Raw genomic sequence first — 19,305 nt, forward strand, 5'->3', positions numbered from 1 at the left:
TGTAGGCACGTTATTATGGGGGAGCATTGATTTTTGCCTAGTACAATATGCCTACTCTTTGAGAAAATGATAATCATGACAAATGAAAAGCCATTTTTCAAAGTGACTTTGATTCTTGTAGTTTATGATTCAAGGATGAGGTCTGGGAGAAGGGGCCCTAATTTTCTGTTCTGTTTATTTGGCTCTACATGTAAAGGAGCACATTTCTAATGAAGGAGCCCTTAGTAGGCCCGCAGAGTCTTTCTCGTGGGAACTCTGGTCAGCGAATGGAGCTCTTGATACTTGAAGTTCCTGTTTTTCTTGGTTCTGATTGAGGGCCTTGATTAACAGTGTAGGGTATTTTTTAACTCTGAAGGACTCTGTAGCTCACAGTGCTTCTCTGCTTCACACTCTAGAGCACTGGCAGTCTGCTGGGGCAGAGGGTTCACATTCTGTCTCACCGATGGAGGGAACAGAGGCTCAGAGAAGCAGTCTCTTTCCTGCGGTCACAAAGTAGGGTGCAAGGTGTGTTCATATGTGACTTGATGTTCAGTGGACTGATACGAGACAAGTGTTCTTAAGAAATGGATGGAAAGCCACACGATGCTATGATAATACATGCTATGGTAATAGAACAAGAGCTCAGAACTGGAGGGCAGGACAAGGGTGGGGCCCCTTGAGTCCTGGTTCTCTCTGTAACAAGCTCAGAAACCTCAGCCAACATGCTCAACCTTTCTGAGCCTCTCTAAAGTGGGGAAAATTGTCCCCATGCTGCCATCTCCCCAGACCGCATTCCACAGGAGATAATAGAGAAAGTGCTTCATAAATTGTGAAGGGCTCTTCATAAGCCAAAGGTAATTGCTGTGCACATAAGAGCTTTGATTGTAGAGTCCATAACTACTTCTGGAACATTAATAACTGTAATAGCTTTTTTTTTTTTAACTGAGCCATTGCTGTGTGTCTGCCGCTGTGCCTAGTGCTTTACATGAATTATGTTTGGTTCTAATTACGGCCCTATGAGGTAGGCACTAATGTTAGCACACCCATTTTTCAGACAAGGAAACTGAGGCTTGGAAACATGACATAATCTGAGCGTAATGCTGAGGATCACACCGCTGGTAAAGCAGAATCCAAGCTGGGCTTTGCATGACTTCAAAAGCTTGTGAGCCTCAACTCCCTGCATTGGAGTGATAATAGGGTCCTGACACAGATGGGTGCAAGCATGATTACAGATGATGGAAATGTCTGTAGGAAAGAAGCATCAGGCCCAAGTTCAACCAGAGCCAGTGGCTCAGAGAGGGTTCGAACCCAATTCCAAGAGTTCCTTCTTGCCTTTTCTGCTACTAAATCATCTGCTCTTTTGTTCCTGCTTGCCCTGGAGAAAGTCTCTTTACTCATACCATATAAAAATTACAAGTAGATTGGTAAAGATAAATTGACAATTTCTCAAATGTGATGTGTGAATTTTCTTTTAATTTGAGATAAATAAAATCATAAAAGACATTTTTGGGGCAATTGGGAAGTTTGGAATTTGAATTTTATCCTAAATATTATTTAATGAATACTTTTCAAGTTGTGTAGTGGGAATGCTGTTAGGTGGAGAGTGTCCTTATTTTTAGGAGATATGTTTCAAAGTCTTAGGGATGAATGGTCTTATGTTTGCAACCTACACTCAAATAATTCAGAGGAAAACGAGAGAGAAAGAAGCAAATGTGGGGAAATATTAACAATTGGCGAATAGATGAAAGGTATATGAGTGTTAATTGTACTATTCTTTCAACTTTTCTATAATTTGAAATTTTTTAAATAAAACGTAGCATGGAGGGAAAATAAATCAAGGAGTTGGGGGAAGATCACCACTTGTGGACTGTCTTTTATGGGCCGGCTTGAGCCAGGCACTGGTGTGAGCTATCTCATTTGTTTCTCGCAGCTTCTCTAGAAGGCCGGTGTTATTATCTACATTTGCCAATGACCCTACAAAGCTCAGAGGGTAAGTAGTCTACACAAGGTCACACAGCAGGTGAATGGTGAACAGCTGGTCTACCTGAAGCTTTTGAAGCTTTCAGCTAGACCACAAATGTATGCTCCTTCCTCCCCCACTCTTTGACTCTTCTTCTCCTGGCTTTGTCATGAAGGGCATGCATGCAGTAGAGCTTACTTTTTATATCCCAACAGGAACCTCAAAGGCTCAGTTTAAAAAAATACCCTACACTATTAATCGAGGCCCTCAATCAGAGCCAAGAAAAACAGGAACTCTTGCATCAAGAGCTTCATTCACTGACCAGAGTCCCCATAGGAGAGAGAGTTCTGGAAAAAAAAGAAAAGTTGACATTTGACACCATAGGAGCACCAATTTTAAAAGGCACTTTAAACCAAAATTGACTTCACAAAAATCAATATTGAAAAATCAGACTTGGATTCCGATGAAATATCAGTCTCTAGATGTTTATTGACTTGGGTAAATGTTGGCATTTTATAGCCCAGAATTAAAATAATGAAATTTTAGAGCTAGACAAGACCTCTGAGATCATCCCGTTACCTGCCAATATCTTTTTCTGGACTCTGCTTAGCTGGGCATTCTTCTTATGTTTAATTATCCCCTCTTAAACTGTGTTTAATTTTATAAATCTCCCCCAAATCCTGGTCCCATGAACACAAGTTCTAATAAATATTTTATTTTCGAAAAGAAGAACTAGGGTAGGCTTAAACTAAAGTTGTCACTTTACAGAGGAGGACACTGGCCTGATAAGGGGGGTGACTGGTTTGAGGTCATAGATTTGGGACCAGAACCAGGATTGGAAGCCCAGGGCACTCACCACTGCCCTATACTTCCTTCTCTATTCCTTCCTTTTCTGGATTGCATCAGTTGTATTGGGTGTAAATGAACCAGGAGTGGTTAGCCATGTCTTATTCACCAGAATATGGTGGGAGCCATGTTAATTGGATGTCAAGTGGAGAAAGAGAGGGAGACAGGGAGGGAGGGAAAGGGGGAGGGAGAGATATATTCTTTTCCTTTGGATGGAAGCATCTTTTGTCATGGTTTTAGGATGAGATGCAAAACAGGCCATTAAATTAGAGATACTATTGTTTCATCCTAACATACTTTTATCTGCCTAATTAAATACTGCACACAAACCCCCAACTATTATGATCAAACAATCCTACGAAGTCAAGATTACAAAGAGGGCACAAGACTAGTAATTATGTCGAGTCTGGCTCCCCTGCTGAGGGCCCCTATTATTAAGCTATTCAGAGAGATCTTGTGGAGTAAAGGTGGTTGTCCTTTGTGAGGTCTGAGACCAGAGAGCTGGGGTGGCAGGATTAGTTTGCTCTGAAGCCTGACTGCCATGGGGACAACATCAGTCTCTGACATGGGTAAAAGACACATTTCTTAATGAATTAGAATTAACAGCCACATTTTTTTTTTTTTTTTGGAGTACTTTCTATGTATCAGGAGCTAAGCTAAACTTCTTTATGTACTGTTTTTCTTTTAATTATCATAAACAACTCAATGAGATGGGTGTCATCCCATTTTATAGATGAGGAAACCAAGGCTGGTAAGGTCATACAGCCTGCAGGTAGTGGAGCCAAACTGGACACAGGTCTTTCTGGCTGTAAGTCCAGGTCTCTCATGGCCATCGAGGCTTCTAGGAGATGGTCCCAGCACCTCTCAGCCTCATCCCCTTTTCATGTCTGCACACACCCTGTTCTCTCATGTTTGTTGGCTCATGGTTTGCCAAGTGTGTTCAGCCTTTAACACCTTCCTGTTCTTGCCAAGGCTGGTCCCTCAGCCTGGACTCCTAACCAACCCCTCACCCTGAAGCCCACTCAAGGATGATCCCATGAATGATGCAGCTCCCGCACTGAGCCTATCTCTGCTGTGACTTCAGTGCTCAGTTTTCTGAAACCTTTTTGTAGTAACAGATGATCTGGAGCTCCTATATTCACCAGAGGAGAGGTAAGGATTTCAAAATAAGGATTTCAAGGTAATCTAATGAAAGAATCTAGGCCAAAGGAATCCATTTAGAAACCTGAGTTATCTGATTGTGCAAATAAGTCAGAAAATCCCAACTCCCTTATCATTCTTTCTGCTGCAGCTTGGTATTTTTGCGTGGGCCCCAGCAGTGTGTCTCATGCACACACTTTCATTTTAAGTTCAACAAATGCAAGAATACAACTAGGAAATCAAAAGTCTTAGAGGTCCTTGGGGCCCCAGAGCAAGCAGTTTCCCAAGTTGCATTTGTACCCCCTCCTCCAGACATCCTTCTCACACTGTCTTTTATTTCTCTGCCTTGTTTCACCTCCCTCTCGGCCCTCGCCTCCTTCAGGGCGTGGCCTGGGTCTTGCTTACCTTGGCAACTGCCCCCAGGGCCCAACCCGGAGCTGTGGCCCTACGTGTGTGTGGTTTGCGGCATAGCTTAGTATTCAGATACACACGTCTGACGGAAACTTGCAACCATCCATCGTAAAGAGGATTTATTGCGGGGAGTTGGGGTATTGTTTGAATGCAGTGCGGCACCTCATAATGATTCTAGATCTTACTTATGCCTTCAGAATGTGAATGGAGGATGGCTCCAAACTGACCTGCGGTACCTGGATATGAAATGTGGATATTTAAAGTGAAACACGCTGTCAGAGCTCTGCATTTTGAGAGTGGAGAAATTGAAATTACCTAAATCAGAAACGTTAGTTTAAAAATATGGAAAATATTATTTGTACATTAATAAAATATTATTCACTTACCCAGAGGGCACAGATACAGCCACCTCACCTATCCAGATCCCGGCCTGGAATCAGCAGGTCTCTGAATAGCTGAAAAAGAAGACTTATTAAGACTTATTCAGTTTTTGAATGGGAGCTCTGCTTAGGGCTTCACTCCATGCCTAGCTTTACTTGTTTTTTTTTTTCAGCTGTTTTATTTTTTTTTAATTTTTTTAAAGTTTATTGGGGTAACATTGGTTAATACGATTATATAATTTTCAGGTGTACATTATAATTCAACATCTATATATTCTATAGAGTCCAATTTCCTTCAGCTACCATATATTTGATCCCCTTTACCCACTTCACCCTCCCCCTATATGAATGCAGTGCGGCACCTCATAATGATTTACCCAGTCTACCTCCCCCCTCCTCCCCCACTCCCTACCCCTCTGGTAATCACTAGTCTATAGTCCATGTCACTAAGTCTCTGTTTGTCTTGTTCATTTGTTGATTTTAGGTTTATATCCCACATAGAAGTGATATCATGTGATTTTCAACTTTCTCAGTCTGGCTTATTTCACTTAGCATGATTATCTCAAGGTCAATCCAGGTTGTTGTCGCAAATGGAAGTATTTCATCTCTTCTTATAGCTGAGTAATATTCCATTGTATATATGTACCACAGCTTCTTTATGAAAAACACTGTGCAAATATCTTTTCAGTTATGAGTTTTCAAGTCTTTGTAGTAAATACCCAGTAGAGAGATTGCTGGATCATATGGTAGATCAATTCTTAGTTTTTGAGGAATCTCCATACTGTTTTCCATAGTGGCTGTACCAATTTGCAGTCCCACCAGCAGCGTATTCTCTCTGCATTCTCTCCAGCATTTGTTATTACTTGTCCTGTTGTTTATAGCCATTCTAACAAGTATGAGATGATATCTCATTGTGGCTTTGATTTGCTTTTCCCTAATAGCTAGCAATGTTGAACACCTTTTCATATATTCGTTGACCGTTTGTATGTCCTCTAGGGAGAAGTGTCTATTTAGGTCCTCTGCTCATTTTTTGATTGTATCGTTTGTTTTTTGTTGTTGTTATTGAGACGTCTGAGTTCTTTGTATATTTTGGATATTAGGACCTTATCGGAGGCATTGTTTGCAAATGTATTTTCCCATTCTAATGGTTGTCTCTTTACCTTGTTGACGATTTCTTTTGCTGAGCACAAGCTTTTTAGTTTGATGTAGTCTCATTCATTTATTCATTTTTGCTTTTACTTCCCTTGCCTTTGAGGTCAAATTCACAAAATCTTCTTTAAGTTAGTTTTACCCATTTTGTACACTATTCTCACCAAGTATTATATTTGGTTTCCAGTCCATAACAAGTCAACCAGTTGGGCATAGATGTTGGGTTGATGGAGGCAGGGAGCTAGCGGCAAGAAGTGACAGCTGACCACCTAACTCCGAGGGTGAGAGAGGAAAAAAAGTCAGATTAACATATGGGGATATCAAGTCCTAAGGCAGAATAATACCCCACGCCCTGTGCTTTTCGGGAGCTTCATGTGCTCCTTGCAGGTCCGTGGCTTGATTTCATAATCATCTGATGAATTTGGTAAGTCACTTAAGCTCTTTGGGCTTCAGTTTTCTGATTTGTAAAATGGAAATAGTAACTCATTGGGTTTCTGTGTGTCAGGTACTGTTCTTAGTTCCTTATATGTGTCTATATCTTTAATTCTCACAATTTACTATGACATATGTGTTGTTTATTAGCACTAAGCAACTGAGGCGCAGAACGGAAGTAAACCTGCCTAAGCCCACAGCGCTCATAAAGAGCGGAACCAGGATTCCAAGCCAGGCAACCAGGCTCCAGAGTCACATTCCTGACCACAGCTGTTATCCTGAAAGCAGTAATCATCCCTCCCTCGCAGAGCTGTTTAGAGGGTTAAATCAAACGTGTGAAGGCATCTAGCAAAGTTGCAAGCAGACATCCAGTGGTCTGAATCAAAGGACTGCGGCTGCCTACAGCTCAATTTGTTTAGGAGAGCAGGGACTCCACAGTGATTACTCCCAGAGGGTGAGATTGGAGAGAAGGGAAGTGGGGAGGAGCTTGCTTTTCCTACTTGGTATGCTACTGTATTTTTGGAATTTTCTTCAAGCGTGTGTTACCTTAGCAATAAAAACAAACAAACAAACAAACAAAAAAAACCCACGTTCTGGGGAGGGTCATAGAGAAAGAATTATAAACAATAATAATGAGTGTAAAGTGTGCAGGCATGTCTAAATGTGTATTGCATTTTAAAAATGAGTCTATCAAAAATACTTGAAAGTTTGGGCATTTAAAGATATATATTTGAGTTATCTAGAAATTCACTCCTGTGGAACAGTTGACACCATTTATGGTTTCACTGTGGACATTGCCTTTTGCTGCATGGAAATGGGCTTGTAGTCTTCCCTCGTTTCTTCAGTAATTTTCACACCGAGATCGACTCTCCATGCCTCTGAGGGCTGTAACTGTCATCTGGTTCATCTGATGGACATGAATGGTGCACTCTGTTGTGTCTGTGCCTGCTAGCGGCTGGTGCAATCCAGAGGTAAATCAGAGAGCATCACTGCCTCAGGAGCCCATCAAGTGAGGGGGACAGAGGTGGGCCAGCCGGCAGAGGGCTGAGCTGAGATACAAGCCTGGGGAAGTAATTCATTCCGTTGAACCCAGAAAGAGGAGAAGAATTTTGATAGAAAAGACTGCAGGGCAGAGAACTGTTCTGGACTGAGAAACCCACTATGCAAGAGAAGAGAGAAGGTTTGTTTACCCTGAAAGTCTATTTCTGGCCAATGAGACCTGTATTAAAGAGAGCCAGTCACTGGATGTGTTGAGTTTATGGTCTCAATTTCTGGTCAAGTTCTGTAGGCTGATCTTCATGTATTCCTTTCTTTCCTTCCTTCCTTCCTTCCTTCCTTCCTTCCTTCCGTCCTTCCTTCCTTCCTTCCTTCCTTCCTTCCTTCCTTCTCTCCCTCCCTCTTTCCTTCCTTCCCTCTCTCCCTCTTTCTTTCCCTTCTTCCTTTTCCTATTTTTAAGGTACCGGGGATTTGTTTTAATCAGATATAGTAAGATATGCAGATATGAAAATGACTGTCATGAAAGAAAGAGTTTATATTTACAGTCCCCAAGAAACAGGATGAACAACACACCATGCAGGGCCACACAGGGAAGCACCATGGTTGATCAGGAGGCAGAAGGAGTAAGGGGAAAATGTGGGCATGAGCCTTTTTTTGTGTGTTTTCCAAGGGAAGGAACAGGCTAGGCAGGCTTGGGACTGGCTAGACTGAGCAACTTCAGCAGGCTCTGGGTCTTAGGGGTGGTTCCTAGTTGTCTGATACTTGACCCTGGGGTGATTAGGGCAGGTAGATAGTGGCCTAGAGTGTGAGAACCCAATAAAGTGATTGAGGGAGTAGGCTCTGGATTGATTTGCATATAAAAGGCTCACAGGCTAGTTGTTTACTATCTCTAGGAACTGGCTAACCCTGGGAGGGGCAGCCCTTCCAAGGTCAGCAAAGCCCTAGATGTCACATCAGAATGCAGAAAATAAAAGACATGGTTAATCCTCTTCCTCCATCTCTCTCTTCTTTCTTTCCTTACTTTTTCCCTCCTTTCCTCCAACTGTAAAACATCATAAAATATTTCAAACATACAGTGAGGAAAAACCACACAGCTATAATAAAGTTTATATCTACAGCCCAGATCAGAAAAATGTGAATATTTTCCCTCTAGCTCTCATTTTTCAAAAACCTAAAGCATTGCAAATGCAGCCAAAGCCACCTCTTTGCTCTTCCCCAATCCCATTTCCATTCCTTCTTCCTTCTGCAGAAATAACTACTGTCTGGAAGTTAGTTGTATTTTTTTCCCATCTCTATTTTTATATTTTACTACAGATGTACATGTCCATAAACAATATATAGTATTTTAAAGCTTTATATAAACATCATACTGTGCATAACATTCTGCATCCCATTTTGTTGTACTCATTTTAGTTTGTCTTTTAATAGGCGGTTTTAATTGGTTTATATTTATTGTGATTGTGGACATATTTTTACTATCTTATTTTGGGTGTTCCTTCTGCCACCCCCTTTTTTTCCTCTACTGACGTGGTAATACCCTTAACATTTTAGCTTACATTCTAAATTATATTTCGTTTTCTCCTAAAATCTAAAGCTATTCAGTATCTTTCTCCTCTACTGAATCTGACAAGAATTGTAAGAGTGTCTAACAACCCACTAAATATCTGCTTTGTATTTTCTATTATTTCCTAGAATTTTGGTTCCACTAATTAAAATTTTTTGTTAATTGTTATTTTAATGTTTTTAGTTAGTAATTAACTTTGCCAGCAAGTCTTACCAATGTCCTTGCTCGCCATTGTTTTTGGCATCCCATTCCCTCTTCTGGGTTCAATTCTTGCTGAGTTCATTCTTAAGTTGTACCCAGTGCATATGATGGGAGTTAAGGGTGGTCAACTCTCAATATTTGAATGTCTTAAAATGTCTCTGTTTTTCTCTCATTGTTGAGTAATAGTTTAGCAGGGTATAGAACTCTAGGCACAGTTACTCGCCCTCAAAACTTTGTCTTTTGGATCTCTTGTTGCTTATAAGACATCTGCTATCCATCGGGTTATTGACTCATTATAAACTGTCTTTTTATGGTAACTCTCGGGGCCTGTGCTTGGAACCAGCTTACTGTCATTTCCATTGTATTCTACTGGCCAAATCAAGTCACAAAGGCCAGCCCAGGTTCAAGAGTTGGGAAAGCAGATTCCACCTTCTGGTGGAAGGAGCTATAAAGTCTTATAAAGGTTACAGAAAAGGTTGAATAATTAGGGCCATTTTTGCATTCAGTCCATTGTTGTTCTGCTCCCTTGTCTTGCCACCCTGAACAGGCAGCTTTGTGTGGCCTACAGTGCCAAGCAGCAGTTGGTTGAACTTTGTTTCAACTTTTCTCATGAGCAGTGGAGGCTATTCTCCACCTGCTTTGCTTCAGATAGTGAGTTTGGCTCTGGTCACCCTCTTCACTGAATGTGGCTCTTCCCCTGCTTTTTAAGGGATGCTGTGAGTCTCTGTTGTCCCAGAGAATTCACACTGCCAGGTTCCTTTGGTCATTTTGCACTCAGAGCTCATCAAACCCACAGCTTCGTCTCCACTTACTACGTTGTGGTTTTGTTGTTTCCTTGAGAATTTTATCTCATTTTTTGAGTTATGTTATATCTTTAAATTTTTGATTTTTGTATTTCAGCCATATCATTGCTCTGTGGTTGGTATGGTGGGGAGGAGGGGCCCTTAAAATGTGAATTTGATTTTCAATGCAATCTTGGCTGGGATTTCTGTTTACTTTCTTTATAAAACTGTACTTGTCACATTCTTCAGGAAACAAATGAGGTGGTGACAGTCACATTAGAGTATATATAATTGTGACATAACAAAAGCTCAGATTCTCAGGGTTAGAGGGGCCTTCTGCTGCTTTAATTTTTCAACACCTGTCCTATAAGTGGGCATCTAATGCCTGGATGCCTCCAAGGTTGGATGGCCTGTCACTTCTTTATTCCCTCTCTGAATAGCCCTGGTTTTTAGAAAGTTGTTCTTTTTCACCTGATATCTGCCTCCTTATAGTTTCTCTGCCCTAGCTCTCCTCCCACAGCCCTGGTCCCTTTATGGTTCTGATTTTTCCTTCTGGAACGAAACAAACTACATCAGTACTTTTTGCTTTTGAGAACCTATCGGAGTGTGGAGGCCACAACTGGACCCCAGTGAGCAATTCTAGGCTGAACAGCTCCAGGTTCTGCAGCCTGAATTATTGGGAGGTGATGGCCCTTCCTTTCCCCACACGGCTGCCCCTATGGACATTCTGCAGCATTGCCCCATCTCTCTCATAAGCAAGAAGTGGGTCAAGCCTGGAAGATGCACTTAGATAGATCAACCAGAAACCGAGAAAGTTCATTTCCCATCATCTTGATTGTGGGACCCATTCTCTTGTAGGTGCATCAGTGAACTATGTCATGAAGTCGACTTATGTGACTACTCAGTCAACCAGCATTTATTCATTCATTCATTCATACCTTGAGTGTACCAGGGATGCACTGGGATAAGACTGCCATGAAATTTGGAGTCTAGTGTGGGAAATAGTTATGGCGTGACCATGGCCATGATGGCTAGGCACACAGTAGAGTGAGCTCAGGTAAAAGGGGACCTAATCAGGTGTGGGGAGGAAGTAAAGTACGCTCTGAGAGCACTTCTTCATTTTCTTAACATTTACAAATCCGGATTCTCAAGAAAGGAAATCTCTGCTTTGCCAGCTCATTGTTCCTTGACTCGCAGGGTTATAGGTCAGTGGCTAGTCTATGGTTTGGGTTTACATACCTTGTCCAATTAGCTATGCCTGGGATGTTCACACACCATTCATCCATCCATCCATCCATCCATCCATCCATCCATCCATCCATCCATCCACCCATTCACCCATCCACCCATTGATTCATTCCTCAGGTGCATTGGGGATGTGATGAAGGAATCCATGGCAATCTTTATTGCCGGAAAAGCTCAACTAGGAATTATATAGGTCAAGGATGGGGTAGGGATGACAGTAGGTGTGGCAGCCTGTAGCTGGAAGGAGGGTGGTACATAGAGGGACTGGGGCATGAAGGCGAGCAATAGGACAAGGTAAGTAGGGAAGGTGGCAGTGGCCAGACTGTGCAGGGCCTAGGAGGCAATGGGCAGGATTTTGATGTCGATTGTGATCTTTGTCCTGGATTGGTGTGGGAGGAGTGTGAGAAAGGTCAGTGTGGCTGCTGAGTAGAAAGTGGATGGGGATGGGAATAGCCTCATAAGGAGTGAGTTGGACCCTGTTGATGTTGGAGGAGATGGAGAGGAATTGCAGGATTTGAGAGAGATGTAGGAAAGAGGAGGAAGGTGAAGGAGACAGATGTGTCAAAGATGTACCTGTATTGGTTTCTCAGGGCTGCTGTACAAAGTACCACAGACTGGGTGGCTTAAAAAATAGAAATCTATCCTCTCACTGTTCTGGAGGCTAGAAGTCCACAGTGTTAGCAGGGCCATCCTCCCTTTGAAAGCTCTAGGAAAGAAGCGATCCTTCCCTGCTTCTTCCAGCTTCTGGGGGCTGTTGCCGTTCTGTGATTCCTGTCTGCATCCCTCTCCTTGCTGCCTCCGTGGTAACATTGTCTCCTCCTCCTCTGTCTGTCTCATCTCCTTTTGCCTCACTCTTGAGATTTAGACTCACTTTTGTATTCCAGGATAAGCATCTCCTCTCAGTCTTTAACTTACTCACACTTCTTGCCATAGAAGGTAATGTTCACTCTTTACCATATAAGGTCACATTCACAGGTTCTAGGAAGTAGGACATAGACACATCTTTTTGCGGACTACCATGTAGCCCACTACAGTGCTTAGGTCTAAAAACTATATAAGCTAACACTTACATCGTGCTGACTCTGGGCCAGGTGCCGTGGCTTAACTGCTTCAGATGTACTGGCTCATTAGGTCTCGTGGCAGCCCTGTGAAGTAAGTACTGTTGTCCTCTCCTCTTTATAGGTGTGGCAGCTAAGGCTCAGAGAGGTAGACTTGCCCACTGTCACATCACCACAAAGCCTCAGAGCTGGGATTTGAACCCAGGAAATCTGGTTCTGGAGGCCTTGCTCCTAGCCAGCAGACCACACTGGATGGATGGAAGGAAGGATGGAGGCTGAGCACAGAGATGAGGCACCCAGGAGAGGCTCAGGGGTGAAGGGGAGGACAGGCATCTGGTTTGAGACATGGGGAGCCATAGTCTCTGATGCCCACACACTCCTGTCTCCTCCTTCTTGCTAAGTCCAGCCTCATGTCTGGGTTTCTGAGTATTGAGACCCCACACACAGCTCCCTTGCTATTTCAATATGTGGAAAAAGTCCCTCAGCCCTGGTGGCTAGCCTTCTTAAGAATCACCAGCCCCACTGTCCAGCCTCCTGGCTCCAAGGACTGGCTCCAGGGTCCTTGGGGCCCACACAGGCAGCAGGCAGCTAGTAGGACCTTACAATGATGTTAAGGACTTAGGTCCCTACTAGTGATACCATGGAGCCTGGAGCCCAGCAGTGCCCCAGGCCACTCGGCAGCCCTGCACTCCTGAGGGATTAGAACCAGGAGGCTGCAGTCTGCCTTGGCATCATCCCTCAGACTAGTAGTCCCCATCCCTTTTGGCACGAGGGACTGGTGCTCCCATGAGAATCTAATGCCTGATGATCTGAGGTGGAGCCGAGGCGGTGATGCTAGTGCTGGGGAGTGGCTGCAAATACAGATGAAGCTTTGTTTGTTCACCCGCCGCTCACCTCCTGCTGTGCGGCCCCGTTCCTAACAGGCCACAGAGCAGTACTGGTCCACGGCCTGGAGGTTGCGGACCCTTGCCGCAGACCACACACTCCTCACTGCCAAACACCCACCTGGGATGGAGCCCTGTTCTCTAACCCCAGTCTTGCCGCATCCCTACTTAGGGCTTAGGGCTCAGCCTGCCCCGTTGGGTTGTGGCTGGGAGGGATATGCACTCTGTTATATGAGAAAATCACTCAGTTAGAAGTCATGAGAACCGTTCCCGCCCCTCTTCAGATTACATGGATGGGAGGGAAAGGGCATTCCAGGTGCAAGAAGTTGGGAGGAAGGTGGGGAACAAAGGCACAGAGGCAGGAAAAGAGGGTTATGCTTAGGAGTGACAGTCGCAAGGTGACTGTGATGTGGGGCACCTGAATCAGGTGGTGGAGGGGCTGGGAGGGGCCAAACTCTGGGGTTTCGAGGTTGCCAGTGTGGAAGGGACAGAACAATGGTTTTGTAAGAAATGATTTGTTTCAGTCACACAGAGATTCTCTGCTCATGCATGTTATTTTCACTTTAAAAAAAAGGGGGGGGGGAGTGTTAATAAAAGAAAAAAAATGGTAGCAGACACTTAGCACTTATAATGTGCCAGGTGTTGTTCTAAGCGGTTTATATGTATTTACTCATTTGATCCTCTCACCAGCTCTAGCAGGATTAAGTCCCATTATCTGCATTTACAGGTGAAGAAATGGATGCTGTGAGGTTAAGCGATGTGCCCATGGCTCATGGCTAGTTAACTGTCCATGTGGTTTGAAGCTCAAGTTAAAGATCTGAAAGTGGCAGGGTACCTAGAATCGCTCCTTGCCAGAGCAGCAGACAGCAGCAGCAGTCCTAGATGCCTGGAAGATAAATGAAGAAGAGCAGAAGACCCTTATGGTCATTGCTAACCCTCAGGCTGGGCTTGTGAGTTTCTGGGACACATTCATGTGGGCATCACAAACAGATCTGTAAGGCGGGTAACTGTGACCCTGGCAGGTAAGGCAGGGGCCTTAACCTTGAGGTGAGAAGTAAGTCAAGGCTCAGAGTGGTGACTGGTCCACCACAGATCTGTAGCAAGACTCTGAGTATGGCTAGCACTGAGACCCCTTTGCTCCATCCTTTTTTTTGGAAAATGCCCTTCCACACCAAGAGCTGTGCCTCCTCTGGCCTCTCCCTATTTGGGGTTCATAGCACCTGAGGCTGGCAGTGTGGTGCCGTTAGATGCCAACCTGGAGACAGAGGTCTGGTGGCTCCATTGCACTATGCTTCCCTGCTCAAGCCTGCCCTGTTCTGTTAATTCCTTGTCATCTTCCCATGTACGTGTCTTTTCTCGTTGACCACTGCTTCTGATGAAACTGGGACACTGGGAGGGCGGGGATCACGCAATCTTGGCTCTTCTATCCTCAGCACCAATGTGATGAATGGCACATAGTGGGTGCTTAGTATTATTGGGGTGGGCCACCATGCCTCAGCTTTCAGGTCAAGGAAAAAAATGATTGACTCCTGGGCAACAGGAGGTCTGAATTGAGCACCAATTCTGTAAACAACTAGCTGTGGGTCCTCAGGAAAACCTCTTAACCACTCTGAGCTTCAGTTTCCCGTTTGTAAAGTGGGTCTGATCACGTTTGTCCTAGCAGTGTTATGGGTGACTGTGAGAGTCAAAGGGAAATCGTGACACATCTTTGTAAACTGGAAAGGTCTTTATATCAGGAATCTTACCACTGGCATTATTATGACCATTGTTGTTAATGTCGTCAATACTAATCCAGTTAGCATGCAACAAATACATATTTAAGGAACAACCTTCCAGCGAGTGGTTTCAATCCACGAAGGTGTTGCAAAGTGTAGGCAGTCGACAGGCAATTTCTGAGGGCCCATCCTGTGCCCAGCCTTCTGCACATTGCAGATGGAAGAGCATAGCTTGAAAAGCTTGGTCTTCTGGGACAAAAGGAAACACTAGGAGCCTAAAAGGTGGCTGGTAGCCATTGCAGCAAGGGTAAGGGAAAGGTTGGGCTACAGACTAAGACCCTGAGAATTTTGAAGAGTATGCAGTCTTTGGCATTCCACAGACCCTGCTGATGTCCTGTCCTGAAGAAATAATTGCTCGGTATTGTCCAAGGAATAAATGTGTATGGGGGGTGGTGGAGTTGGAGGGGGTTATTGAGTAAAGCTCCTTGGTAGAAAAATGAGTCGGCATCTCAAACTTTAGTTGTATCTGGATCATCAGGGATGCTAATTAAAAATGGGCCAGCCCTAGAGATTCTTATTTGATAGTCTGGACTAGAGCTTGGTAAGTGGCATATTAACAAGTCCCTTCTGTGGCTCTGACTCAGTTGTCCACCACAGTCTTTGTAAAACACCACCCTGTGCCTGGGGTGGGCCACCATGCCTCAGCTTTCAGTTGTTAAAACCCAGCCAAACGGCACTCCTTAAAAATGCACCAAACAATAGGAGAGCGAAATCTGAATCAGGGGCGATATTTTCAAACGGAACGAGACATTAGTTTTGTACATGTCGACGAGAAGGTTCTTGGGGCTTAGTGAACCAGAGTTGAGCCTGTTGCTTCATGCTGCTCTAATTATGGTCCCTGAAGCTCTCAGTGGGAAGTGAAAGCCAGAATATTCTTTCTGAAGATCTTGCGTGCTACCCTGAAAGGTCTGTTTTGCAAAATTAATCAGCTTCGGGTCAGTTTCTTCTCCCAAACCATTTGAGATTTCTGCACTGCAGTTAAAGAAAGCAGGGGTAGGGGAAATAATTTCTTCTTCTGGTCTTGATTGCTAGTGCAGTAGCTTAGCTCCACCGATGTCCCAGGCACAGGACTGGGATGCGAAACTCCCAGACATTATCTTTTCCCTTGAGGGAAGACAAAAAAAAAAAAGCAAACACACAGCTGAAACGTGAAGAAGAGGGAAAGAAGTGTAGTTGGAAGGCTCAGTAAGCGTCTTGGAAGAATAATACCAACCAAAGGGGAACCGGATGAAAAATCAATTACAGCATTTCCAGGAATAAACTATTCTCTGAAAAGTAATTAAAAATATTAAATTCCTCCTCTCTCCAGCATGAATGAATGTTGGCTATTGAGGAAATACAGTGGAAAAGTTGTTTCAGGCTGAATTCTTTGCCTGAGAAGGTCCACTCAGATCTTAGTTGTAGCAGGCAAGGAGGAAGTTGCTTGAAGAATTATTTACAGCCATCGGAGATTGTATTCATTTCCTTGAAACAGAGAATGCCTTGGCAAATGAAATGAGGTGTACTGTATGAGACAGGCCAGAGAGAGCGGGGTGTTTATTTACCTGCAACCCATTCTTCCTTCGTCTACACTTATTAGCAGTCTTTTTAGCAACAACAATAGCAATAAATCTTGCAGCAGTCCCTCACATTTACTTAGTCCTGGAGTTTCCAGAGCCTGCGTTGTCCAGTGTCTCTGCTGTCTCTCCCTACAGTTTTAGAGGCAGGTAGAGGGGGAATCACTGCACTTTATGGGAGAGAATGCTGAGTCTCAGAGAGGCCACCTGGCTGCACCCAGGGTGGCGCCTACTCTGACTGTGGGATCCTGGATTCGCTATTATAGACTGTGGTCCTCCATTTTGTGGATCCAATGGCTGTTTGGGCGTGTTTAAGGAAGGTAGAAACTGTGGCAGGTGCAAGATAGTTTGCTAAAAAAGAAATCCAGCATATCCATGAGAGATTCAGTTCCCTTTCTTCCATGTTTTTCCTCTCCCATTGAATTAACAATTTTGAATTGTTTCCAAGTGCTTGGGTAGGTTTGTTTGTATTTTATTATTATTGTAAGGAGTATTTCCTGAGTGATATTAGAAGAAATGGTTGTTCAAGTAAAATCTTTCTAAATAAAACCAACGCAGCAGCCCATCCTGGGCCTTCCCTGTAGCTGGGTTGTGGTATGATAAGGCGTTACCAGAAATCACATTCCCAGGCATCTAGGGAGCAGGGAGGCCCTGATACCTGCTGTCCTGGGCAGCCACACCTGCATGTTTGTCCATGCGTGAACATGCTGAGCATCTCCTGGCTCAACCTCACACTTGGAGGCCCATAGTCTTGGACAATCCAGGAAATGCTCAGCATGACCAGCCCTCGGCCCATACTGGCCTTGACAGAGCTTTTACAGATCATGACAGCATGAGAAAAATAAGGATGAGTTTTTCCCAGAGCTAGCCTTGTTAATGTTATAGAACATACTTTACTTAGAGAAGATGCTCTTCTTCTCTCCCTCCTCCTCCTGCTTCTTTGTTATCATGTCCTTTTAAAAATTAAATCATGGTACTAGAAGATGTAAGGATTTGTTTGTTCATTTTGTTTTGTTCTTTAATGTCCTTACTTGAAAAAATAAAATTTGAAAACCTACAATGGCATTCTTTTTTTCGGTTTTTGGAATTGCATGTTTTCTAGTAGCCAGGAGTCTAGGCACTCCCATTACTGGAAATAGTTCTGGAAGTGTGTGTGAGGTCTGTGGGCATAGCGGTCAGTCCTGTTTGCTGGGATCAGAGAGGGTTTGGGGCAGAAAGGGACATCTGAGCTGAGCCTTGGAAGACAAAGTGAGAGGGTGCTCACCAGGGAGTGGGCATTCTGGGAGGAGGGGCTGGTGAGCAAAGCTAGGCAGAGCTGAGATGCTCCTTAGAATGCTGCTGCCAACTTGAGAAAGTGGTTTAGGTAGAGAGAGATGAGACTAGCCAGGCATGTATGGGCCATTCTGGGAGGCCATGTTTGTGTGTCAGGTATTGGAGTTTGAACTAAGTACTTTTGGCCATGGAGAGCCATGAAAGCCTTTGAGCAGAGTGACATGATCAGCTTTTCATTTAGGGAGATCACTCTGGAGAGTTGAACAGCAGAGGGGACGGAGCAGGCAGGCAGAAAAGGGACCTTCCTATGGTGCAGGGGAGAGACAATGAGGCCAGACAGGAGCGCATGGCAGTGGGGGCAGAAAGTATAGCACGTTCCACAGATACTTCACACTAGAACTTTCGGGACTTGAGGCTGGCTGGGTGCAAGGGGTCATGCAAAGCTGGAGTCTAGGAAGGCTCTGAATTTCCTGGGGGACCTGTAGAGGGGAAGGTTACTGCCATACTGATGAAAATAACAACACTGGTAATAACGATGGCCAGTGTTTACTGAGCTCTCACATGTACTGAAAACCTGTTGAGCGCCATACCTACGCAAAGGCTTCCAGAGAGAAAGCAGTTTTCTAAGGCTCTAAATCTATAGCCCATCTCTTAACCCATCACATCTGCGTTCTGACTTCTGGGACATTGACCAGCTTTGAGGGGAAGGTGGTGAGTCCAGGTTTGGGCCTGTAGGTGACCTAGGTGGAGATGTGCAGTCTGGAGCTATGGACAGACAGCAAGAATGAAGGTAAGAATTTAGGGTTGTCACCTGCAGGAGGTGGTTGATGCTGTATCGGGGTGAAATACTCCCTGGGAAGACGGGCTTTGCCAGCAGAGGGAAGTGGGGCTATCCTACCTTTCTAGCCCCAATGCCTCTCTTCCTAGCTATGATTTGGGTGTTTGGTTGTATATTTCCTGCAGGAGCCCCTAGGATCATTAAAATGAGGAAAGGGGAAATTCCAAGGTCTGCTTGGCCCTTTGTTTTCCTTTTGTTTTTTTTTTTCCCTTAGGCTTTTTATTATAGATGATTTCAGAAATGTATGACAGTAGGAAGAGAGTGATAAATAGCCCCTGTGAAGCCATCACCCAGCTTCAGCAATTACAAAGCATGTGCTTGCCTCTTTCTCCGTCGACCTTCTTGTATTCAGACCCCCATATCCAGACATGCTCTACTTCAGAGGCCCATCTCTGTCCATCTCTGCTACTGTCTGCTTCAGCCAGACGGAGCTGGCAGATCCTCAGCGTGCCCTCACAGGGTCTGGTTTGTGTTCTGGGTTTACATCTGAGCCTCCTTTGGCTGGTCACAGTATGTCCGTGTAACCTACGCAGAGCTCATTAGCATCCACTATATTTGGTGTGTTAGGGACCTGGGGCCACATGCTCTGTAGGACAGAGGTGGCACCTGTCAGTCTGGCATAAAGGTGCTGTAGATAATGTTTGTGCCCCCCCCCAAATTCGTGTGTTGAAACCTAATCCCCGATGTGATGGTAATAGGTGGGGCCTTGCAGGGGTGATTGGGCCATGAGGATTAGTGCTATTATAAAAGAGGCCCCAGAGAGTTCTCTCACCCCTTCTGCCATGTGAGGACACGGTGAGAAGGCAGCTGTCTATGAACTAGAAAGAAGGCTCTCAA

General features: G+C 44.3%; 1 protein-coding gene across 1 annotated transcript in view; it reads left to right on the top strand.

The window, feature by feature from the left end:
• The window catches only part of GABBR2 (gamma-aminobutyric acid type B receptor subunit 2), a 332,110-nt gene that overhangs the window by 68,166 nt on the left and 244,639 nt on the right, over positions 1 to 19,305 (top strand). The window lies entirely within an intron of this gene.

Source organism: Pteropus alecto, unplaced genomic scaffold (assembly GCF_000325575.1).
Source record: "Pteropus alecto unplaced genomic scaffold, ASM32557v1 scaffold114, whole genome shotgun sequence".
NCBI lineage: Eukaryota > Metazoa > Chordata > Mammalia > Chiroptera > Pteropodidae > Pteropus > Pteropus alecto.